This window comes from Phocoena phocoena, chromosome 1 (genome assembly GCF_963924675.1).
Source record: "Phocoena phocoena chromosome 1, mPhoPho1.1, whole genome shotgun sequence".
Lineage (NCBI taxonomy): Eukaryota > Metazoa > Chordata > Mammalia > Artiodactyla > Phocoenidae > Phocoena > Phocoena phocoena.
The window spans coordinates 99,860,105-99,886,257 of NC_089219.1; the positions used below are offsets into that span (position 1 = coordinate 99,860,105).

A 26,153-nucleotide genomic window follows, 5' to 3' on the forward strand; every position below is an offset into this window, starting at 1 on the left:
TTGTCTTAAGATGAGGAGGGGCTTCCCTGGTGGCGCAGTGGTTAAGAATCCGCCTGCCAATGCAGGGGACATGGGTTTGAGCCCTGATCTGGGAAGATCCCACATGCTGCGGAGCAACTAAGCCCATGTGCCACAGCTACTGAGCCTGTGCTCTAGAGCCTGCGAGCCACAACTACTGAGCCCACGTGCCACAACTACTGAAGCCTGCGTGCCTAGAGCCTGTGCTCCGCGACAAGAGAAGCCATTGCAATGAAAAACCCGCATACCACAACGAAGAGTAACCCTCGCTTGCTGCAACTAGAGAAAGCCCACATGCAGCAACAAAGACCCAATGCAGCCAAAAATAAATAAAGAGAGAAAGGAAGATGAGGAGGATTAGTGAAATAATATCAAACCCTTCCTAGCTCTAACTTTCCTAGGCCAGATGCTTACAAATTGAAGTTCTTTTGTTTCAACCTGTCTTGTTCCATGGACAAGGGGGAGGGAAGAAAGGGTCCTAGTTTTTATAGAGCAAGTAGCATATGCCAGGTTCCGCATGAGGGATTTTGTTTACATTAATGTATACATTAACTCCTAGCACAGCATTGCTCTGTTAATTTGACCAGTGGTCTTAAAATGGGGGGTGGGGACGCATGCCAATAGTACCATCACAAGGTTCTCTTATTTCTATCTTATCAAGAAAACAAGAAAGTAATTGATAAACAGAAATGGGTAGACAGAATTGTGTATATATATATGTGTATATTTATTATAAATAACATATATATAAATTATATATTTATATGTGGTACATAATTTAAATTTTACACTGGGGTGCAAAATTTAAAAAAAAAGAGGAGTTGAAACATTATCCTAGACACTGGAAATAAGATAATCACTGTTAATCTACCAAATAGATATTTTACTTGGGGGAAATTGAGAGTTCGTAGTATGTCCAAATGAATTTTCATGTATAAATCACAGGTGAGCTGTTTCTTAATCCATCCTTTCTGTCCTTCTTTCCCTACTTCCCTGGCGGTCCAGTGGTTAAGACGCCATGCTTCCAATGCAGGAAGCAATGAAACATGTAATTCACTAAATCATTCTCATTGTAAAAGAATAAAAAAACATAGAGCAAAGCCTTCTGGGCCATTCTCCACTCTGCCCTCCTCCCCACCCCCAGTCCCTGAACTTACCCTCCTACCCAGTCCTCTCCCCAGAGATAACTACAATTATCATTTAGATGTATATTCCAGCCCTATAAAAAGTAAAGTTTCCTCATTGCTATCCTTAAGTTGTTGCTTTAAGAAAAAAGAGACGGGAAAGAGTAAGGGGAAAGTGGGACTCGGTAATCTACAAAACGTTTTAGGCAGGACGCTTTTCAAAACCCAAGAGCAGAACTGGAACTTGAACCACACGTGGTTTCCAACATGAGCATCTGGCCACCTCCACCTTGGTAAATACTGCTGATTGGCTGGCTCTGGCTGTGGCCCACCTGCCAGTGACGGCCAAACACAGGAAAGCTGACAAATCAATAGCATCTTTCACTTTTTAATTTTTATTCTTTATATTCATCGGTCCCCCGTACTCTGATGATTGCCGAGAATAGGAGATTCTCTTACACACAGTAGCAGGGAGGCAGTTTCTATCCTCTTTCCTTTCTAAAGGACAATGTCAAGGACATGTTGAGGCCAGGTCAGTAAATGTTACATCAGAGATACTGCTGCTATATTTACTCCCACTTGCCTTTCAAGCAAAGCAATTTATATGATGAAAAACAGCAGAGACAAACTGACCTGGGTATCTTCAAAGAAAACATTGAATTTTAAAGCTGTGTATGATCTTACATTGCAGTAAATTTCTCTGGGGGCTAAATTTCCTTTTTCTCTCTCTTCCGACTTTTTAGAATTCTCTGTGAGGAGAGAGTTAAAGAGACATACTACTTCATCCCAGGCCTACAGACCTGCAGTTGCTATCCAGGGTTTAATTCATTCTAGGCTGTCACCATAGCCTTGAGATGAGAGAGACTAAACAGACAGGAGAATGACAAGCAGAATTACCACTGGATTTGCTTTGGTCTGGAAGTTCCCATATCAGCTTATGTCCCACCCCCACCCTGAAACCCCTTCTGGACCAATTATTTTTATTCTTCAAACCTCAGTTTTCTTTTTTTTAATTAATTAATTAATTTATTTATTTATTTGCGGTACGCGGGCCTTGTCACTGCTGTGGTCTCTCCCGTTGCGGAGCACAGGCTCGGGATGCGCAGGCTCAGCGGCCATGGCTCGCGGGCCCAGCCGCTCCGCAGCACGTGGGATCTTCCCGGACCGGGGCACGAACCCGCGTTCCCTGCATCGGCAGGCGGGCTCTCAACCACTGCGCCACCAGGAAAGCCCCATAAACCTCAGTTTTCTGCTCAGTAAAATAGGAAGATTCAATTCTGTTTCACTTGGAGGGGTATTGTTAGGAGAATGAATAAATATGAATAAGGTCTTGTGGGAAAAGGAAGGTTATTCAGCACTGATTCAATTCAACAATCATTTCTTTTTTTTATTGAAGTATAGTTGATTTACAATGTTGTGTTAATTTCTGCTGTACAGCAAATTGATTCAGTTATATATTTTTTAAATTTATATGTACATTCTTTTTTTTTTTTTTTTAACTGTTTGGCCATGCCACACGGCCTGTAGGATATATGCAGGATTTTAGTTCCCCAACCAAAGATCAAACCCGTGCCCCCTGCATTGGAAGTGTGAATCTTAACCACTGGACTGCCAGGGAAGTCCCTATACATTCTTTTTTTATATTCTTTTCCATTATGGTTTATCACAGGATATTGACTATAGTTCCCTTTGCTATACAGTAAGACATTGTTGTCTATCCATTCTCTATATAATAGTTTGCATCTTCTTACCCCAAACTCCCACTCCATTCCCCACCCCTCCCCTTGGCAACCACAAGTCTGTTCTCTATGTCTGCTGAGTCTGTTTCTGTTTTGTGAATAAGTTCTTTTGTGTCATATTTCAGATTCCACATATAAGTGATATCATATGGTATTTGTCTTTCTTTCTGACTTACCTCACTTAGTATGATAATCTCAGTTGCATCCATGTTGCTGCAAATGGCATTATTTCATTCTTTTTTATGGCTGAGTAGTATTCCATTGTATACATGTACCATATCTTCTTTTATCCATTCAACTGTCAATGTACATTTACATTGTTTCCATGTCTTGGCTATTGTGAATAGTGCTGCTATGAGCATAGGGGTGAGTGTATCTTTTTGAATTATGGTTTTGTCCAGATATATGCCCAGGAGTGGGATTGCTGGATCATATGGTAACTCTATTTTTAGTTTTTGAGGAAGCTCCATACTGTTTTCCATAGTGGCTGCACCAACTTACATTCCCATGAACAGTGTAGGAGGGTTCCCTTTTCGCCACACCTTTTCTAGCATTTGTTATTTCAACAGTCATTTCTTGAGTACATATTAAGTGCTGGCAGAGAATACCATCCAGAGTAAAACATTGTACCTACCCTTAAGTAGTTAACAATCTGATAACTGGAAAAAAAAAAACAAGTTTACAAAGAACCTTAACCTCACGCAGCAGATGATAAATTACAAATGAGGGAATAGGAGAGGATTAGGGGAAGTTTCAAAGGGAGAAGCTGCACTGAGATGAGAGATAAGAAGAGGACATTCCAGATAGAGAAGAAAGAATAAAGAAAGGTGTGGAGGAGGCAAAGCTCAGGAAGAATTCAGGGGACAAAGAGTACAGCAATCTGGCATATACGTCAGGGAGCCATGGATGGCAAGCTGGGTTCATATTGGAGAGGTTAAGAAGTCTATACTTAATCCTATAGGTGTCACAGATGTTTTGTTGAGGAAAGACATGATTAAAGTACTGCTTTAGGGCAATTACTATGGTGGCTGGGGTGTGGGTTGGGGAGGGGCAGCTTGGAGGGGTAAAAGGAACAGGTGAGGGTGATAGCAGAGCATCACAAAGTCTTCCTTGACCCACAATGAATCTCTGCATCACATGCTGTAAAGGAAGAACTTCCCTCCTAATATTGACACATTCAGCATTTACACTCACCCCAGTTTGGTTTTGGTGGGTCTCTTTTCCAAGCATGACTCCTGGCTCCCCATTCAGGGGGTGCTTCCTGAGAACAGGGCCTTTATTTGTTCTCTTCCTCTTTCTCCTCTCTGTGCCAGCAGTCCCAATGCCCTCCATGCTATGGCCAGCCACAGCCCTCACTCAGGGTGGAAAGACTGGCACTTTCTTTCTGCTTTTGTTTTAGGCATTTTTTAGCATCAACCAGGGCATTCAATGAATTCAGAGGGTAAAAAAAAGAAATAATTAGTAGGCAGATGAGGGAGGAGGAGATGTACCAGTGTCATAATGAAAGACTAAGCTTTGGTTATGGTCCTTTAAAGAAAAATTTAAGACACCATTTGTTTAGCATTATTATATATCTTGTATTTCACATGTATTATCTCATTGCATTCAGTCGGCAATCCTATGAGTTAGTTACTATTATTTACAAATGAGAAAACCGAACAGAAAAGTTCGATAATTTGGTCAGTAGCCCATAACGAGTGACAAAGTCAGAATTTAAATCATGTTTCTCCGCCCATTATCTTAACCACTATAGTCTATTGGTCCTGCATTGTGGACCTAGATACCGAGGTCAATTAGTTCTTCAGTCCATACCCTTCTCCTCCAGTACAAAGGCACTGTTGCTTGAATGTTTACTGAAGGAGTTGATCCCTTCAGGGTTAAGACTTTGTTACTGGAGATTAAATTGCAAAGCCCTAACCTTTTCAATGCTAAGTAGCTCTCAGGGGGATCTCAGTGCTTGGAAAGATTTTAGCCTGCCAGACAAATATCATTTATTAATTAATTCCATTTCCCATAAGACAACAAGACCTCCTACACTGAGTTGATGGGACTCCAGACAAAAAAATAAAAAACAAAGAAATCAGAGTAGCCTAAAAAGAACTGACAGTTTCTATCAGGCTCCTTTGAAATGAAGAGAAGAGCTCTCAGGCCTCCTTGGAACCTCAGGGTAGTGACCTGTGGGACAGTGAAAACTGAACCCCTGCTGGAAATCCCTGCTCCCACCATTTCTGTTAGATTTGCTTGAGTGTCTGGCATTTTGGAGATTTGATGGGAAGGGAGCCGCGAAAAGGAAGAGAGCAGAGCACCTGAGGAATGAGGGAGGGAGGAAGGGACGGTGAGAGAGAGGGAAGGAGAAATTAAGGGGAACAGAGACTCTGGGTATTCTCCTGAATGATGCCTGTAGCTTTTAGCTAATTAACTAAATTAGAGCCTGTTTTGGTTCAGTTGAGAAGGCAGTGTGATAGGACCTAAAGACCGTGGATTTTTTTTTTTTAATTTATTTATTTATGGCTGCGTCAGGTCTTAGTTGTGGCTCGCAGGATCTTTCTTGCCCCGAGGCCGGTGGGATCTTAGTTCCCCAACCAGGGATCAAGCCCTAGTCCCTTGCATTGGAAGGTAGATTCTTAACCACTGGGCCAGCAGGGAAGTCCCAAAAGCGTGGATTTTGAAAAGAGATACATTTGAATTTCAAGTCCTGCTTTTTTCACTACCTGCATAACTTCTGAATCTCATGGAATGAAATAGCTATTTCTTAGGATTGTTATACATGAGAGCGGATAAGTTTTAAAAATTCCTGCTATTAATAGGCCTTAAATGAAGGCCATTTATTCGAAGTCTTGAGAACTACCATTTTGTATTAATTTAAGAAGCCTCAGAATTAAACAATTTGCATAATTCACACCTCCTTTTGAATTTCAAGTCTGTTATCTCTAAGAAATAATTGTTGAATTAAACTAGAAAGACCTCAGATATTTTTAGGAGATGATAGTGGTCAGCCAAACAGAAGAGCATGACCTTAATGAATTTGCTGATCCACAGGAAGACAGAATGTTGACGAAGCCACCAAATTGTCAGAAGTTTTCATTTAGCTTTTCTAACATCATCTCTATCAGTTTTAGACCGAAATGTAATTCTTTTCAACCAAGGATCACCAAGAATGAACTAAGTTGCATCCTTTCAAGTTAGATCTTGAGACAAATATTTCTGGGGGGCTTGGGGTGGGGTGGGGGACACCAGCCGTCTCACGGGATCCTAGTTCCCCATTCAGGGATGGAACCCGCACCCTCAGCAGTGAAAGCTCGGAGTCCTAACCACTGGACTGCCAGGGAATTACCCCCAATTTCCATTTATTTCTGTTTTTAAGAGTTCTCATTCCAAGATCTTCTGGGTTGGAAGCTTGATATTTCAAGGTCCTAGTTTTCGGTTGGAAGCTTTTTCCTGACTTTCCTGTTTTGTTTTGTTTTCTCGCCTGAGGCCAGATGCTGAGCTCTAGTGCCAGGGTCTTATCCAAACACATGACCCTATTTCTCTAATATCTCCAGGGGATGTGGGGAGGAAGCAGTGGGGGGATGCTGGCTCTCAAGCACTACTGCAAGTGCCTCCTAAGCAAGGCTATTGTGTTGGTGGGGGGTTGTTTTTGTTTTTTAAAATATTCCCAAGTAATAACAACATTTGCATATTCAATAGCTATTCTTGCTGGATTTCTGAGTTCCTTAATTTCAAAAACTGTAAAATAAAACCATGTACCTCCATTGTAACCAATTTCAAAATTCAAGGAATGAGCACGATAGGTGTGTGTGCTCTCTTCCCTGTCCCACATGGAGATCTGTCCCCTTGGAAACTGGTTTGGTCAGGTAGGGGTGGATGGATACCTTTGTCTCTCCAGTTCAGGTATTACCCAGGGATGTGAGTTGAAAATCAGTGAAATTTGTCAGATTTCCCTAAAAGTAGTTAGGAATTCTACACATTAATGTAATAAAACAGCAAGACCATCACATGGTCAGGCAGGGTCTCAGCCTGAGACCTCTTTCCCTACATTTTCATTTGGTTAGAGTCAGCTCAGACATCCCCACCTCACGGAAGCCTTCCCTATCACCTCTCCAATCACTCTGGGTTAGGGGTAGGCTCAAACTTCCTTCTCACACTGTCTTAACCTCTGTGTAGCATTGTCATCCACTGATTACAAGTTGATTGCCTTGCCAGAGCATTTTTTTCTCAAGAGATTTTTTTCACTCCATCTATAGAAAGTAGTGGAGGACCTGGTATATGATAGATTTTTTTTTGGCTGAGTTGGCTTTTCATTGCTGTGAGGGCTTTCTCTAGTTGTGGTGAGCCAGGGCTACTCTTCATTGGGGTGGGTGGGCTTCTCACTGCGGTGGTTTCTCTTGTTGCGGAGCATGGGCTTTAGGTGCATGGGCTTCAGTAGTTGTGGCATGCAGTCTCAGTAGCTGTGGCTCATGGGTTCTAGAGCGCAGGCTCAGTAGTTGTGGCGCGCGGGCTTAGTTGCTCCGCAGCATGTGGGATCTTCCCGGACCAGGGCTCAAACCCGTGTCCCCTGCATTGGCAGGCGGATTCTCAACCACTGTGTCACTAGAGAAGCCCTGTGATTGATATTTAATACCACTTTGCTCATAAAGGAAGGAAGGAAGGAAGGAAGGAAGAAGAAAATGCATTTTGCATTCCCAGTTCATTAAAGTTTATCTATTTACTAGGTCTCTTCATTAAAGTTTATCTATTTACTAGGTCTCTTCAATCCGGCACTGAATAATTGAGAACGGCGGGCTTTCATACACCAAACTAGCATATTTTAAAAATTCTCCCATTCCAATCAAAGCTTTTGCTCATAGTCAAATCTAGCTCCCTGCAAGAAAAGTTGAGTGTTCTAATTCTGGTGTTGATGCTGGTGGTGACTTGGGCTTTCCTTTTTTTTCAGTTTGTTCATCTGTAAAATGAGTCTGTGTTTCAAAAATGTGAGTTGTAATCCATTAGTAGCTTTTCTTATCAATTTAGTGGGTGGCAACTGGCATTTTAAAATTGAAATCATAGTGTAATTGTTTGTGGTAAGGTAAGGATTGCTTCGTGAAACTTAAGGTTTTGGTTATACTCTATGTATGCAGGTACTAGGTTGTGGTGTAAAATGTACTTCTTACTGTATTATCACAACAAAAAATTTTAAAAGAATTGAATTGGATGATAAATGAAGCCCCTCTAATCTTAATCTGTGTGAATTTGGCAGGACTGCAGTGTAACTACTAAAATAGTGGGGAAAGAGGGGCTGCCAAGAATTAAAGAGAGATCAGAACAGTTCAAAACAGTAAGCAAACTATAGAACAGGAGGAACTGACATAAGAGCACCAGAAAGGTTCAAAATAGAAATCCTTCAGAGAATTGTGCAATTTGGCCCTTCCCACCTTCTGAGCCTTAAATCTCTGACCTGTCTGTTGCCTTTGTTTCTATGAGTTGGGAAGAACAGTGGTATTTTCATGAGCTGTTCCCTCTAGCCCTGCCCTTACTCTTCTCCTCTGCTTATATATTATAACTCCTCTTCTTGCCTCTCGGCAGCTCCTCCCTGCCCTGATGCATCCACATGTGTGTGCTCGCACCTCTTTCTGTTCATGCTTGCTGGTCAGCCACATATACCCCACACGGAGCCGAGAAGTATGTGTCAGAATGTGGGGTCTGGACAGGGCGGGTGAAGGGGTGGAGTGATTCCCTCAGCATCCCAAATCTTCCCGAGAAGGCAGATCAGTATAAATTCAAAACACATATTTTAATCCCAAACACTGTTTCAATTCACATTAAAAGAACGTATCAGGGCTTCCCTGGTGGTGCAGTGGTTGAGAGTCCGCCTGCCGATGCAGGTGACACGGGTTCGTGCCCCGATCCGGGAAGATCCCACATGCAGTGGAGTGGCTGGGCCCGTGAGCCATGACCACTGAGCCTGTGCGTCCGGAGCCTGTGCTCTGCAACGGGAGAGGCCGCAACAGTGAGAGGCCCGTGTACCACAAAAAAAAAAAAAAAGAAAGAGAACATATCAGTACTTATTATTATTAATTTTTAATCAAGAGGCATCGTGAGCTTTAAAAGTTTGAGAATCACTGGTCAATAGAGTCAAAAGTGCCTCCCATTACCCACCAACTCCAATCACCTGTCTTTGTTTCAGGCTATTAAGGCCAGCCAGCATCAAGGAGATGCAACTAGAGAGAGATGGAAATGGGTCTTAGAAACCCTGCTGCGGAATGACTGATGGGAAGGGTTTGGGACACAAAGCAAGGACAGCTTGATTTCTAAAGTCCCTTGTAGTTATCAGATTCTTAAAAACTAAGATTTTTAGGATTTAATGGACAAATGAGAAGTGAGATGGGATTTTAGCAGGTACCTACTCTGTTTTGTGATTGGGGGGCCCAGCCTCAGGACAAGGAGACAAGAGACCTTGGTGTAAAAACCTCAGCTCCCTATTCTGGCTATGGATGCTTCTGGACAGTGCTTAGCTGAAACCCATGAAAGAATGGATTGTTCTCAATGCTTGTGTCAGGAAAACATGTTATGGACCATCCCTGCAGATTCTTCAGCAAGCTCTGAGTCACTGCTAGAAATTAAAGGTGGGTGGGCTGAATGCTGGCATCCCAGGGTTTCAGTCCTTTGCAACTGACCAATCAGATAACCTTTGACATCTGGCTTGACCTCTCTGTTTCTTATTCTTCCTTTTCTGTTAAATGAGTATTCAGGTAAGCAATAAAGACTTCCACTGCCAAGCACTTTTTAAGGTAACTTACATAAGTTAAAAAGAAGTGGTAGTAGTAGAAAAAGTAGTAGAAATGGAAGAAGCAGTAAATATTATTATTTTATAAATTAGAAAACTGAGGCACAGAAAGTTTAAATACCTTGCCCAAGGGAAACCAGGGATTTGTGTACGTGACTGAGTCTACAACCACCTGAGTCTGTGTGACTCCAAGGTGAGTAATTGGTGTTGGGTGCTGGGAGCTGGGGTGAAAGGGGCTAAGGAGGAACTGAAGACTGGTCTGGCCCTGCCCTGAAGAGTCTTGGAGCGGTGCTGAGTCACAGCCCTTCTAGGTTCCCCCTCTGGAAATGACTTTAGCCTAGAGCTAGAGTCCTCAAATGTTTTTGCTCCTGTATCTTTCTGAAAGAGTTTTGAAAAACCATACATCTCTTTGTACATATTAAACTTGACATCTAACGTTTTTCATTGTAAGCTTAAAGACTTGTAAGAGTTGTAAAATATAATTACTGGCTTTTGTAAATATCAATATAATAAAACTATGAAATCATTCTTTTAAGTAAATCTAAAGGATTCATAGAAATATCATAGTAGTTTGATATTACCATCATCAATTTCACTAATTCATACTAAACTCTCTAAATTGGAAGTTTTACATTGTTTTTTTCTTTGAAATCATATTTTGATTCCTCTTTCAAGTAATCTTGTCTTAATATAATTTGGTAGTTGAAAGTATTTTACTGATTCTCTATTATACATACTTTTCTGCAACAAAAATACATAAATTGACATTCATTTAAAGATATTTCCAGGGACTTCCCTGGTGGTCCAGTGGTTAAGACTCTGTGCTGCCAGTGCAGGGGACCCAGGTTTGATCCCTGGTTAGGGAACTAGCTACCGGATGCCTCAACTAAGAGCCTGCATGCCGCAACTAAAGATCTCACACCTGGCAGTGAAGATCCCGCGTACCGCAACTAAGACCCGATGCAGCCAAATAAATAAGTAAATTTTTTAAAAAAATAAATTTATTTATTTATTTACTTATTTATTTTTGGCTGCATTGGGTCTTCATTGCTGCGTGCAGGCTTTCTCTAGTTGCGGCCAGCGGGGGCTACTTTTCATTGTGATGGTCGGACTTCTCATTGTGGTGGCTTCTCTTGTCACAGAGCCGGGGCTCTAGGCACGTGGGCTTCAGTGATTGTGGCTCGCGGGCTCTGGAGCACAGGCTCAGTAGTTGTGGCCCATGGGCTTAGTTGCACTGTGGCATGTGGGATCTTCCCGGACCAGGGCTCGAACATGTGTCTCCTGCATTGGCAGGTGGGTTCTTAACCACTGCGCCACCAAGGAAGTCCCAGTAAATATTTTTTTTAAAAGCTGTTAAAAAATATTTACACTGACAGAAGGTTCTAATTAGTTAAAAAATATTACTGTTACTAATAGCATTTTTCAAAACAACAGATATTACAAATCTTTATAATTAGTAAGTATTATTACTATATAATACTTATAATTAGTAAGAAGTGAAATTTTATTGAGAACTTGTCTCTTAAGGAGATGGAATGGGGAGGTGTTTATGGTTCCTTGGATGAAAATAATTGTGGAATTGTCCCTTTGATGTCCCAGAGGATTTTATACCTTAGAGCAATGAATGCACCATTTGGCAGGATTAGAGAAGAGGGAGAGGTAAACTTCTGTTTTTTTTGAAGTGGCCAGAGGGCAATTAAGAAAGAGCTAAGGAAAAGAAAATCAGGGCTGCAGAAGTCCTCTGAGGCACACCAGTTTTAGGGAAGAACATGAATGAAAACTGAGGACCTGGAAATTGAGTCCTTTGAAACCACTATGGTCCTGTACCCTTTGGAAAAGATTTACATGCCCGAACCCCTAGCAGCCCTGTCGATCTCCATGTTAACAGGGTTCCCCCATGTGCCCAGGGGAAGAAACTGGGTCATGGTAGCCATAACCAAACAATGCTCTTTGTTTCCTAGCCAGTGTATTTAAACAACATACCCCTCCTTCAAGGTCCTCCTGAGTCACTCTGGAGTCACTGGGCGTGGTTTTCTCGTGCTCACAAACTGGTCTGCAGGGCCCTTTTGTGGTTTCTGCCCGTTTTGCTTATGTTCTACAGTCTGGCACAGCGAGCTGCTAGCCCTTTAGATGTCAGAGCCAAGTAGATGGTCACATGAGAAAGCTGAGCATCAGACCCTAGATCCATAGGCCTCTTCTGGCTCACACAGTGGCCTCCAGAGAGAAAAGTGACCCCACCCCCACCCCCAGTGTCTTCCCTGGGATAGATGGGGTCTTTGCAGGGAAAGTACCTCCTGCTGACAGTGCTTACAGGAGTTTGTGAAACAAACCTTCCCATTTGGTCTCCTTTTTGGTTTAGTAGTGGTGATAAATGCCCAAAGTGGGCTGAAGTACCAGGCGCTCTGAAAGGGGACCCTCATCCCAGCCTGCATTTTATATTTCAGCATTTCCCCAATTTTCTTCACATCCCAATACTCAAATGGCTCCTTCTCTTGCCCTTGACCTTTTGTCTCCTTGGTGAACTCATATTTACTCATCAAATCTCAGTGCAGTTTCTTCTTTCAGGATGCCTTCCCTTTCCTCTGATGGCCTCAAGGGTTTTTTGCTATCCCTCTGCTCTTACTACATTTTGGTAACATTTGCTCTTACATATTTGTTAGTTTTTCTCTCCAATTAAACTATGGGCTCCTTAAGGACTAGGACTAGGTATATCAGAGTTTTCTCTGTTATCTTTCGGTACACAATCAGAAGTGAGTAGCTCTCCTTAAGTCACTCTACTAGATGCTTTTAAGTGCTCAGCTCTCTGGAGGATAACCAGCTTATTCCACAACCTCTGTGACTATAGAGGTTCTGGAGTTTGGAGGATGCTGAGGAGGGGACAGAGGTCTCTGGGCACAAGCTACTGAACACAGCCAGGGTTGTGTAGATAGAGTCTCCAAACCCTGCCTGCTGTGAAGGAAGGGCCTATGGGATTCTCCTGCCCTGTTGGGATGAAAGAAACAGTTAATGGAGAACCAGCCTATTATCTGAACTCAGCCCCCTCCAAACAAGGCTCTGCTTGATACAGTCTCTGCTCCTTTTCCAAGGGGAGGGAACCGCAGTGGGCGGAGCTATGAGATCTTCTGGCCTGGATTTGGAAGGATCTGGACTGCCTGTTCTAAGGGAGTTCGCTTTATCAGGATTTTATTCAAGCAAGCCCCGGATGCAGATCTGTATAGCCTATTCACTGCATTTGATGTACAGCAGTGCTACTCAAAATGTGTTCTACCACTGGCAGCATTAAAATATCTTGGGAGTGTTAAGAGTGTAAATTCTTGGGCCCCTCTCCAGACCTACTAAATCAGAATTCCTCAGAGAGGCCCTGGAAGCTGTGTTTTAACAAGCTCTGCTGATGATCTTGATGTACACTAAAATTGATAAAGTACTGTTATATTGGATACACACACACATTCCTTCTCTCTCTCTCTCTCTCTCTCTCTCTCTCTCTCTCACACACACACACACACACACACACACACACACACACCAGCTGCCTACAGCTCCTACAGCTGTTAATGCCACTTGGTCACTTCTCTGTGGTTTCCCTCATCAGGGCCCTGGGATTTGTTTTGCTCCACTGTGGATCTTGTTCATTTCCTGCTGCTTCCAAGGGGTTGGGAGAGGAAAGAGCCAGCATGAAGGCAGGAGGGAGGAGGAAGGGGTTAGCTAAGGCAGTGGAGCTTTCAAGAATGAAAAGGAAAATGCTAAGTGACAATGTTCCTTTGTGAAGAGGTAGCTTTATGATGTAGCTGCAAGTCATTAGCGATCGGGCGCGCGCGTGTGCGGGCGCGCGGCGGGAGTTGACCCGGTCATTCTCCAGGGCCAGATCGCCCTCTGCTGCCGACTGATAAATAATACTCCGTGACTCAGGGACTGCCAAGGAAAAGAGGAAGAGTCCCTGGGGCTGGCTGGCTGGGGTGGGAGAGAGGACGTGACTAAGGCCAAGAGGTCACAAAGTCACCACTTCAGGCAGTAGAATAATCTTGTTCCAATCTTGTTTGCAGGAAGGACGAAGAAGCCAATTCAGTGGGTGTTTCCAGGACCCATCCAACAAACAGTGGGGTTCTGCCGAGATCTCCACCGGCTCCCGTGATTACAAACTCTCAGCTTGATTTGGCTCTGCAGCCACTCTTTCCCCATTACCTCCCCTTGAAAAAAAAGAAGGGGTGTTTAAAATAGGAAGAGGGATTAAAATGAAAAACAAACACGAAAAGTTTTTGGTGTGAAGGCATCTAGGGGCAGTTGGTCAAGGCTCAGACTTTTAAAAAAATCTCATTTTCTCAGTCTCTTTCTTCCTTTTGTCTCCATGAAAGCATTATGTCTATCTTTCTTTTCTTGCCAGGGAACACCTACACCACAGATGTGGAATCAGCCATTCTTTATTGCTCCACTTTATTGCTGTTAGGAATTATGGTTCATGCAGGTCACTGGTGAAAAGAGCAAAGATTTGTTCCTGGAATAAAAGCTCAGGCACAGCAGTTGTTCCTGCCAACCACTGGGCAGTGACCCATTTCCTCCTGGTTCTTGTTTTTGCCACTTCCCAGCTGTGACTGGAGCCAGGCACCCGGAGGCCATTACCCCCATATCCCCAACTCTTGGGACTTCTGCAGATTATAGGACTCCGGCTGGGGAGATACCATGAGGGTCCAGTCCAGAAAATTACTTAAACTGCCCTAAAAGGGGTAGGGTGGAGCAGAGGAAGGGAGGAGAAGGAGAGGGTGAGAGATTAGGGAGATGACGAGTGGGGGTGGGAGTGGGGATGGGAGTGTAGGTGGGGAGGAGATGAGCGCAGCAGCCAGTTCTGGTATCATGGAACATTCTGACCTCTCCCCAAAACATCCTTATGTGCAGAGTAAGTCTATGTGATTCCAAGTCCCTCAACCAAAACACATCTTAGATAAATCTTTGGTTGTTTTCTTGGTTTTTGGTCTACTTGCGACCAAATATCTGGATCTTTAGATAACCACATTTCGATGATGGGATCTGTACGAGCCCAGATATATGCTGGTTATCTATTTGTATTAAAATCAAGGCACTTTGGGCTTCCCTGGTGGTGCAGTGGTTAAGAATCCGCCTGCCAATGCAGGGGACTCGGGTTCGAGCCCTGGTCTGGGAAGATCCCACATGCCGCAGAGCGAGTAAGCCCCTGCACCACAACTACTGAGCCCGCATGCCACAACTACTGAAACCCATGCACCTAGAGCCTGTGCTCTGTAACAAAGAGAAGCCACTGCAATGAGAAGCCCGTGCACCGCAACGAAGACTAGCCCCCACTCGTTGCAACTAGAGAAAGCCCGCGCAGCAACGAGACCCAACATGGCCAAAAATGAATAAATAAAAAATAAATAATATAAATTAAAAAAAATCAAAGCACTTTATACACTGCCTTGTGGTTATGCTACTTGAAGGACAATTTCATCTCTCATAAGTGATCTATCTACTTGGTTGTCTTCATTGTGAGCAAGATTGCATCTCTGGAGCAGTTTGTGCCTGGAGTTGGACCAGAATTCTAAGTACAAGGGGCATAATCATAGACACTTTGGCTGGTGAGAGTGATCTGGTTTCTGCAAACATAGGCAGCTAGGGAGCTGGGTACAGGGTGTGATTGTAACAATGTACGGTGGTTAATTTTAACCAGAATTATTGTGGTGATCATTTCACAGTATACACAAATAGTGAATCATCATGTCGTATACCTAAAATGAATATAACGTTTTATATATATGCTAATTATATACCAATTTAAACAATGGAGAGTGTGAGTAGCTACATAATACGCAAGGTTCATGGCAAAATGAAAATACAGGACCTCTTTTTTTTTTTTTGCAGTACGCGGGCCTCTCACTGTTGTGGCCTCTCCCATTGTGGAGCACAGGCTCCGGACGCGCAGGCTCAGCGGCCATGGCTCACGGGGCCCAGCCGCTCTGTGGCATGTGGGATCTTCTCAGACTGGGGCACGAACCCGTGTCCCCTGCATGGGCAGGCGGACTCTCAACCACTGCGCCACCAGGGAAGCCCAACAGGACCTCTTGTTCAAAAATTTATTAAGAATTTCAAGATGGCAACTGCAGAACATTAAATGTGGGCCCCTTGTAAGCGTGCGGGTCTGTGTGATTGCACAGGTTGAAAGCCCTTGGAGTCACCTCTGGTAGAGGCTCCCCTTGGGAGGGTGTGGACTAACAAATTCAAAGAGCTGTGATATGTCCCCTCCAGTTTAGGTGTCTCCCCATTTCAGTGTCATGCCTTATGTGAGACTTAAGGCTTCTGTTAGACTTTTTTGACACCCACTTGCTGGTCTTAGCTCTATTTTGGGGAGGGAAGAGCAGAGCCTGTGTCCATGTTGGGGAGACACACCTTGGGGAGAGCAGCAGCAGTATCCAGTGTTGGGGAGGAGATAGTGCCCGGGTGGCATCCTGTGGCCTTGGAGATGTGGAACAGCCGCAAAGGTAGCAAATGTACCTGGCGAGGAAACCTGCAAATACCAGGATCATGTTGGCTTTCTTCCGTGATTCCTGTCACAAACAAACAAGAAAGAAAAGTGGGATCCAGGGACTTCCCTGGTGGTCCAGTGGTTAAGACTCCACGCTTCCAATGCAGGGGGCCCGGGTTCCATCCCTGGTCAGGGAACTAGATGCCACATGCATGCCACAACTAAGAGTTCGCATACCACAACTAAAGGAGCCTGCATGCCGCAACTGAAGATCGCATGTGCCATAACTAAGACCCGGAGCAGCCAAATAAACAAATAAGTAAATAAACATTCTTTAAAAAAAGAAAAGTGGGATCCAATGAGAATCAGCTTCTCATATTCTAGAGAAGACGACTTGGAGTCATTATAATGTGTATATTTAAGAAGCGTGCCCTGATTCTCTAGTCTTGGGCTGATGAAGTCTTGGGACACCCTGGTTTGCATAATCAGGCATAACTGGTATGACATACCTTGTAGCTTAGGGTATAAATATAGTCTTATCTTTTAATTTTCCATTTATCACCTAGCCCCTAAATTTCTTTAGTGGCAGGAAGTCCAATATCTCCTTGGAGACCTTCCCACCACCCTTCTGAATTGTTCAAGAAGGTCTTCTGTAGGTCTGGCCAGGTCCTTACTTGGAAGGAGGAAATGTAGCAAGGAGAGCTTGAGAGAGCAAAGGAGACGATGCCCGGGTGTTCACTGAAGCTGAGAAAGCAGCACCCCCCAAGTGCTACTTTATTTTCTTCCCCTCTTGGTCTAGATCAGGACTATATCTGTGGGTTAATGAGCCAATTACATTCTTCCTGACATTTTTTTCTCAGAATTACGAAACCCTGATGAGCTTTCAAAACCTCACTTTCCAGAGACATCAGTCATTAAAATATCAAGACCTAGGCAACACACTGATGACATCTCATATTAAGGAAGTTAGTAAAATATGTTTAAAATGTGTACTTTAAAATGTGTTTAAAATATGTATTTAAAATGTTTTAAAGTCTCAATAATTAAAATTGCAGTTTAAAATGAGAATTGATTGTTATAGCTTCTTCCTTCTAAGGAAGGTGACAAAATGCACATTGATAGGGAAATAAATCTCTGTCTTGGTTCCTAATCCTCCCAGGGGCTACTGGGGAAGAAGAAAGGAAAAGAGCTTTCTAAGTGGCCCTGGAGGGTTGGCCCTGGGAAAATGCTCACAGGTTAGCAGAGCATAGTCAGGAGTCTATCTTTGCAGAGAAGGCCTGGGGTTGAGTTAGCAGGTGGACAGGTCAGTTGTTTTGCATAACGGAGAGAGGGGAACTGAGTTTCTGAGAGGTCAAAGGAAGGGGAGTGGGGTCTGAAAATTGGATAAGCAAGGAGGCTTTGGGGGAGAAATGATGATCAAATTCAGTTTGTGGTGTTTGTGTTTCTATAACGTCTCCCCAAGTCTTCAGTAATGTCTGCTACACGCATAAATGCCTTAGGCTAACAACTAATGAAACAACAAATAATACTTGCTGTGTATCACATACTATTCTGAGTACTTTACATATACAAGCTTATTTAATCCTCATAATAATCTTATCAAGCTGGTACTATTATCCCATTTTTATGGATGAAAATACTGAGGCACAGAGAGGGTAAGCAGTTAGCCTAATGTCACTCATGGTTATTTTGAAATGTCACTAGAAATTAACATGCATTTACTTATTTAAATGCCAGTAATTCAAAGGGTTCAAAAAATTATACATCAAATACCTGATGAATGAATTTTAAGTTATCAAGTTTAAAATTAATGGAGAGATGTAACAAGGAGGAGTGTGGGCCAAGACTGATTTTTGTTGATTTGGTTGTTTCGTGTTTTTCCTTCCCACACTAAAGAAGCACTGAGACCAAAACTCATCTACACTGCAGACACTGTAAGGTAGAAAGGGTCTAGCATAGCAAGTGTAAAGACATGAACAATGCTGAGAAGAAATTGAAGTCAGAGGGAGTAAGGAGATGGTAAATGAGCTTTTTTTGGGGGGCGGGATTTTTTTTTAATTCAAACAAATTCACAAAAATTATAATCATCCTCATCAGTTCACTCAGTCCCATGTAATTAATTTTTTTTTCATCTTGATCTTTTGTTAGCACTTTTATGAATTCATCAGTTTTCCATTAGAGTTCTGAAAATGCTTATTCATTCAGTTCAGCAGTATAGTCAGTTACCAGAAGGTAAATGAGCTTTTTAAAAATGCTCCCCCCCCACAAAAAAAGTGTTTTTAAAAATGCCCCCAAATCTCTGGGCCCAGAGAATTATATTTCATAGTAGTAAAATAATTTGTTGATGGGATCATGGATCTACTAGCAATTTTCTATCTTTGAGCATAAAGTTATAAACATTTTCACTTTAAAAAACTCTTGAGAAGTTGTGGTAAAAATAAAAGGGTGCCAGAAGACATGAAACATGAAAACATAAATTTCATAAATGAGAAAAGGGTGGATTCCAGAACCTCAGTAGCAGAATGTTGATCACAGGAAAAAATCTTAGAACAGTGTGTTAAATAGTTATGTTGACACTTCATAAAGAAAGATGTTGACACTTGGAATGAGTTTTCTAGGAATATTTCCTGTCAAATTGTCTCTATTTTATTTTATGATAAAGTTACTAGATGTGTGAATTAGGGCGATACAATAGTTATACTCTATCCTGATTTTAGCAAGACAGTTAAAGAATTCATTGATATCATTATGGAAATGATGAAAAATGTGACAAGATTCTAATGTGGTGTGCTGGGTTGTATGGGTTAAACAGCTCATGTCAATGTGAACTGATTCAGGGCCTTTGGTCCTGTCCTCCTTGGTGTTTCTTTTTTAATTTAATTAATTAATTAATTTTTATTTTTGGCTGCCTTGGGTCTTTGTTGCTGCTCGCGGGCTTTTCTCTAGTTGCAGCGAGTGGGGACTACTCTTCGTTGTGGTGTGTGGGCTTCTCATTGCAGTGGCTTCTCTTGCTGTGGAGCACGGGCTCTAGGCGCGTGGGCTTCAGTAGTTGTGGCACTAGGGCTCAGTAGTTGTGGCTCCCGGGCTCTAGAGCATAGGCTCAGTAGTTGTGGTGCACGGGCTTAGTTGCTCCGCAGCATGTGGGATCTTCCCGGACCAGGGCTTGAACCTGTATCCCCTACACTGGCAGGCGGATTCTTAACCACTGCGCCACCAGGGAAGTCTCCCTCCTTGGTATTTTAATCAAGGACTTAAGAAAGTATTTTATTAAATTGGTAGATGACAAATTTGGGAGCAATATTTAATGAATTAGCTGACAGAGCCAAGATTCAAAAAGATCTTGTTGTTTTGGAATAATTACTCCAAATCAGTAAGAATGTTATTGCATCCTGCAATTAAGTCTAGAAACAGATTGAACAGATATGAGATTTTGGATGAATGGTTGTAAAGAAAATCCTATGAAAAACCCTGAGGAGAAGGGGTCTTCATTAATATTTAGTATGACTACAAAAAACAGACATTTTTTCTATTATTTCTGATAGAAAAAAACTGGAAATGTCTCAAACATCTATCGATAATGAATGGATAAACATACTGAGATACATCCATACCATGGAATATTACTCAGCAATGAAAAAGAATAAAATATTGATATACACAATAACATGATGGATCTCAAAATAATTACATTGCATGGAATAAGCCAGACAAAAAAAAGAGTATGTTTTGAACTATTTAATTTACATAAAACTCTAGAATATGTAAACTAAGCTATAGTGACAGAAGGCAGATCCGTGGTTGCCTGTGGACAGGGTTGGTGGGTGGGGGAGTGAGGGATAGATTACCAAGGAGCATGAGGAAACTTAGGGGGAGCAATTATCTTGATCATGGTTATGGCTCCACAGGTGTATATGTGTGCTCAAACTCACCAAGTTGTACACTTTAACTATAGGCAGTTTATGATATGTCAGTTACACCTCAATTAAAGCTGAAGTTAAAAAAAGAAAATGTGTGAAAGGAAATACAGGAAATTATAAGCAGTAATTACCTCTAAAGTTAGGACTGGGGAGGCGATCATTTAATTTCTCCTTTTTGTGTTGTTTAAATTTTTATAAAAAAAGATAAAAAGTAACACAAAATGTTTTAAAAATAAAACCATTCACACAAGCAAAAAAAAAAAAAAAGAAGGCTGTTTTGAACCCAGAAATTAATGGATTTGGTGAAACTTTTCAAAATGGTTGCATGCAAAACAAAAAAGGCCGCTGTAAGAAGCTGTTCAGAGGTGGCCTAGTTAGAACTGCAAAGGCTGACCTATAAGCTCTCTCAAAGATTTCCTCATGTTCCTCTTTCCTTGGGGTCAAAGGCTTTGGGACTCAGCAGTAATCAGAGAATAGCATTCTGCCTCTCTGGGATTAAATTAGAGGTCTTTAGGTTAAGAACTCTGGTTGTTGTTCACTTTCAACAATGTGTACTTAGTACTTAGAACACGCAAGGGACTAGGCGGGGAACTGATTGTCTTTGCTGTTAGCTGTAATCACCGTCATAGCTAACCTGTGCAAAGAACTCTGCCAGAGGACTTTAGTTGCAGTATCTTGTTTAATTCTAACCATCATGTGTGATATGGATATTATTTTTAAATCCTCATTTTACAGATGAGGAAGTTGAGGCAAAGAGAGCTATCTTACCCAAGGTAATAGAGCTAATGAGTGGTAGAGCTGGGATTTTAAACTAGGTAAACTAGGTTCCTCTAGAACCAGTTTACTTAACCATCACTTTATACTGCCTCTTTAGGGATACTGAGATGAAAAAGATAGAGGCCCTGCTCCTGAGGCAACCATGGTCTGGTGGGGAAGACTGGCGCAGGAACACATGGACCCTAGCATGTGAGAAGCACTATGATGAAGGTGTGTACAGAGGACCATGAAAGGACCAAGGAAGGCCCTCCTGCCCTGCATCTGGAAAATGGGGAAAGTGATACTTGAGCTGGACCTTGAAGGTGGATTTGCCATGTAGAGAAGGGGGAAAGAGTATGGCAGACAAAGGGAGCTGCATGTACATAAGGCACTGGAGAATGAAACACGAAAGCATGTTGGATTTGGAGAATAGCAAATAGTTTGATGAGAGAATAGGGTGGTGTAGTGGGGGCTGAGAATGGAGGCAGATTGTAAGGGTCCTTAAGGGGTGTTGAGGAGGCCATGGAAAGTGTGTAAGTAGAGTAACAGGGTCTGAGCTGTGGTGATGATGCTGGTGTAAATGCCTCTTAACAACTTAACAAGGAGAACCTAAGACTTTTGCCACAAGTTCAAGAGACCCTGAGCTCAAACTGGTTATGACTTTGAAAGAAGAGTAGTCACTGCTCTGTTTATTGTTTATTTGCTTAGGGAAGTCAACCTTGGGGTATGGGTTCTAGAAAAAGCAGGAAGAGGCTCTAGCAAAATACTTGTTATTTTCCTGTGAAATAGAAAGAAACACCAGGCATTCCTTGTCCACTGTTATTGCTACCTACATAAGAAGTACATAATTGGGATGCTTTCAAACAGAAAAATAGACTTGAATAAAGAATTTGTCAGCTCATGTTGTTAGGAAGTCCAGAGGCAACTAGCTTTAATTATTATTTTTTTGTTTTTAAATTTTTGGGCGGTACCATGTAGCATGTGGGATCTGAGTTCCCCGACCAGGATCGAACCCACGTCCCCTGCATTGGGAGGGTGGAGTCTTCCTGCCAGGGAAATCCAGAGAGGCAGCTTAGCTTTAGATGAGGCTTGATCTGGCAGTGAAACAATGTCTTTCTTTCTTCTCTGCTGTCGTCTTACTAAAGCTGACTCCCTTTGGGGTCCCAAGATGGCTAAAAACAGTTCCCAGGGTTACCTGCTTTCTCATTCACACTCAGGAGGAAAGACAACATCTTTGTCCCAGTATTCCCAACAATAGTCCTGAAAGTCACATGATTACAATAGTTTGATCACATGCACACTTTAAACCAATCATAGTGGCAGTGGATAAAATGCAATGGCTACCTTAACCTTCAGGTTGACCTCTGAAGTCAGGGGAGGAGTCAGCTTCCCTAGGACTACACAGATCTCCCCATGTAAAATAGGATTACTGGGAAAGTGAAAAGGGGTCAACCAACAACCATCCTCTACCATCAGGTGTCAGAGATTCAGACGACTCGCTCAGTTAAAACGAGTCGTCTGAATATATAACCTCATTATATAACCTCATATAATATAACCTCATTCATCGATAACCTCATTCATTGATTCTTAGTAGTCCCCAAAACTTCACTCACATGGTAGTGAAGAATCACATGGTAGTGATTCTCAACACCTTCAGGGATTCTGACTTCTTGGCCTAGCCATATAAACAGTAAGTGCACCATGTGTAATTTGTGAACACTTATTTAAATTATACCCCCATTTTATACCAATAGACATATACTAGGTGTAATCTCTGTATGTATAATACAATGTTTATAAAACATTGTATTCTATTCTATTTAAGCCACCTCTTAGTGTCTCCTGCACAGAATGTATATAAAATCTACCACATTTTATAAACATTTATAAACATTTATAAACATATCTATAGACACACATAAAAAAATTGTGGATGTAGTGTAAGGAGAAGAACACCGATTTAGAGTTCCACTTTTGACTGCCACTGTGACCTTAGGCAAATCACCCAAATTTGTTAGTCTCCGTTTTATCATCTCTAAAATGGGGAGATAATGCTTGCTTTTTCTAACTGTATGATTATCTGAGGATCAAATGAGATCCCAAACCTAACGAGAAGTCATGACCATACATTTTTTTGCCTGCTAATGAGCTGTACATTTGAACTCTAGTCAATATATATGATGTGTTGGCATCACCTTTTACAGAGTATTGCATCTCTGTGTATCCCAGTTGATGAGCCATAAATTCCACCTCCCCTTGTTTTCTCATCTGCTGACAAACCTTTGGAATTCTGTGTAGTATGATGGGTCAGAGGTTGTGAATTTAATAGACAGTAGGTGAAAGGACAGAAGGAAAGGGAAAGAGTGGGAGAGGTATTTTTACAATTTACATACTAACATTTATTTATTTATTTTTTACTACAAAGTAAGTCACTGTTGGCTAGGATGGAAGGAAATGTGCCCTTTTATACACTGTTGGTGGGAGTGTAAATTGGTATAAAATTTTGGACAGTTTGTTGTCAAATTGAAGGTCAACATATCAATCCCAGTTTGTGTTAGATAATAAAAAATAAAAAATGTAAGCTCATAGTTATGCCAAGATTTAGCAGAAAAAGGTATGAAAAGATAGACAGCAGATAGTTAGCAGTGGTTATGGTGGGTGGGAGTATGTGGGAGGGGAAGTTTCATTTTGCATTCTATGTTCTTCCATATGGTTTGAACTTGCCGTACAAGCATTTCTTATTTCTTGCAGGAAAACAAAAGAAGCCCAGAGCAGAGGACAGCTAGATATGCACTAGCTATGGACAGCTAGATATATCAGCTGTGCTCCTGTGTCTTTATTTTTTGGCTCTTCTCTCTGCAAGGCAGGCCCACAGTCCTCGGAGGGTGCTGAACCCTGCCCGCCAGGCCCTTCCTGTGTTGTTTTGCAGTCCATTACCAGCTGCTTAAGCAGCAGGTTCCCAGTGGCTGGTCAGCTGGAACTGCTTCAGAAGGACAAACAGGAAGGACGCAGCTACCAGTGCAGATTACCCTGTTGGCCTCATTGACAGAAGAACATTGTTTTAATCTTAAAATGTTGAGGAAAACTTCTTGCTATTAACAACTCCCTCAAGTCTCTGCCTGGAGAGGGGAGTGAGCTGGATTTAGGTGGCCCTGAAGGAACACTTGCAGTTGCATCCATTTTAAGCCTCTAGACCCAGGTCCTGGCGATTTATCCTCCATGCTTGCTTGTTTAGGCTTCAGTTCCACAGGCTAAATCTCCTGGCGATCCCTATCCTCTAGGTCAAACTGCAGCTTTCACTAGAGAGAACTAAACCGTCTCACCATTCCTGCAGCTAGCTTTCTCTTACGTAAGAGGCCTGCAAGAGCTCAGGGCAAAGAGAGATTAAGGGAGGCAATGAAATAAGGTTAAGAACTCAGGTAGGCGGAGAGCAAACCCCTGCTCTCCACCTACCTGAGTTGTGTGGTCTTTGGCAAATTACTTTACCTCTCTGAGCCTAAATTTCCTCATCTGTAAAACAGGGACAATAAACCTACTTGTCTTATAGGGTTGAGGGTGCTGCTACCTATAAAGGGTTTAGCACTCTCTGCCTGAAATAGAGGAATGTTCAATAAGAGCTACATTTATGTACGCTTGGAGCCTTATTCGCTACCACTTCCCACAATGGCAGTAGTGAAGAGTTTGGGCTCTGTTATTCATTACAAGTATGATTTTGGGCAAACCTTTTTGGGTCTCATGGGCAAAATGAATATAAAGTTTCCCATCTCATATGGATCTTGTGAAGATTAACTGAGATAATGCCCCTAAAAGAATAAGTTGCCCAGATCACAGGCTTTCAGGAAATGAGGATGTTGCAATTTGCTGATGAAAGATTACCATGTTTCCTATAAAAAGCGTGAGTGTTGTGAAACATCCTCCAAATCCCTGCCTGCCCACTCCCCAAGCACATAGAAAGTGAGCCGCTCGTTCCAATCTGAAATCTTGTCCTGAACTCCTGTGCTGTAGATATTCCTGTCTTCATCCCCTTCCTTCTCACTCTTCCAGCTTCTCTTTCTCTCCCTGCCTAAGCCTCTCATTAGTCCAGTTAATAAACTGTTGCTGTCATTTTAGTTCAACCCCCAGGAGCAGGGTCCCGTGGGGATGCGCATTATGCTGGGGAAGTGAGGCGGCAGGGGAGCTGCAGGGACATCCTCATTTCCACGGGGGAGTAGAACAAGGAAGCAGAGTTGGCAGCAGATGGACCACCATGGGCCCCAGTCTTTTGGAGCATCATCAGGATAATCAGTGAGCACTTCATTATACAGAGTGAGAGCCTGGCTGTTTGGCAGAGTATCAGGGTCCCATTTAGGGACGGGAAGGTTCTGGCCTGGAGATAATGACCAGCCGGAAGCCTCTGGCTTTCTTCTGTGCACTGGCCTTTGGCTCCCCCTTGGGCATGCACACACACACACACACACACACACACACACACACACACACACTCACACACACACACACACACACACGCAGGCACGTATGCAAGTTCCCTGGGTTTTAAGTCAGCTAAAAAGCTTGTGGTACATTCCAGGCCTGGAAGGCTGGTGAACAGAGTGAAGCTGGAGGGCCCAGAAACGCACGACTGCTCCTGCTGATTGCTGAGAATATCCAAACCCCGAGAGTCCCAAGAGCCCATTAAACCATCACGAGTGCCTCATGCAGAGTGGGAGTAGGTTCCCTCCCAACCTGGGAAGGATAAAGGAGCAGGCCTGGGGAGTGGCTGTGCTGGCCGAAAACAAGCCAAGGGACTAACACGTTAGCTCAGAAGCTCAAGCAGCCCAGGGAGAGATGGTTTGCTGGGTACACAATGGAGTCAGCATTTTCAACCCCCTTTTCCCCCACCGTCAGGGTGTGAAACTGGAGTTTATACCGAGGATGGGGGAGGTGGGACAGTGAGGGTTGATGGGAAGCCAGCCAAGTTACTCTCTCAGCCAGTTACATCACACATACCTGTTCAGGCATATATTTAGGGAAAAGGGAGTTCAAATCAAACTCATTCCACGGACACCTGGCTCCTACCTGCTGTACTGTCGGCACTCCCATTCGCCACCTAGGATTATGAGCTTTTGTGCTGGTCTCAGCCCAAGGTAAATGCAGAGAATGCCTCATTTTCTTTCACCGCTTTGTTTCCTAGTTTCCCACAACCACAAAAACACATGTCCTGTGTATAATAGATTTTATTGTAGGTCTCCAAGTGTGGTTTTCAAAGTGTGGACCAGCTACTTCAGCATCACCTAGGAACTTGTTAGAAATGCAAATTCTCAAGTGTCACCCCACACCTACTGAATCAGACACTCTGGGGTTTGTGTATTAACAAGCCCTTCATGT

The 26,153-nt window shown here is 42.7% G+C and overlaps 1 non-coding gene across 1 annotated transcript; it reads left to right on the forward strand.

Annotated features, from left to right (window-relative positions):
- The first annotated feature begins 10,437 nt into the window (after window positions 1–10,437).
- On the forward strand, window positions 10,438–10,510 carry TRNAG-GCC (transfer RNA glycine (anticodon GCC)). The gene has a single exon. It is a non-coding gene; the product is annotated as a tRNA-Gly (tRNA).
- The last annotated feature ends 15,643 nt before the right edge of the window (window positions 10,511–26,153 follow it).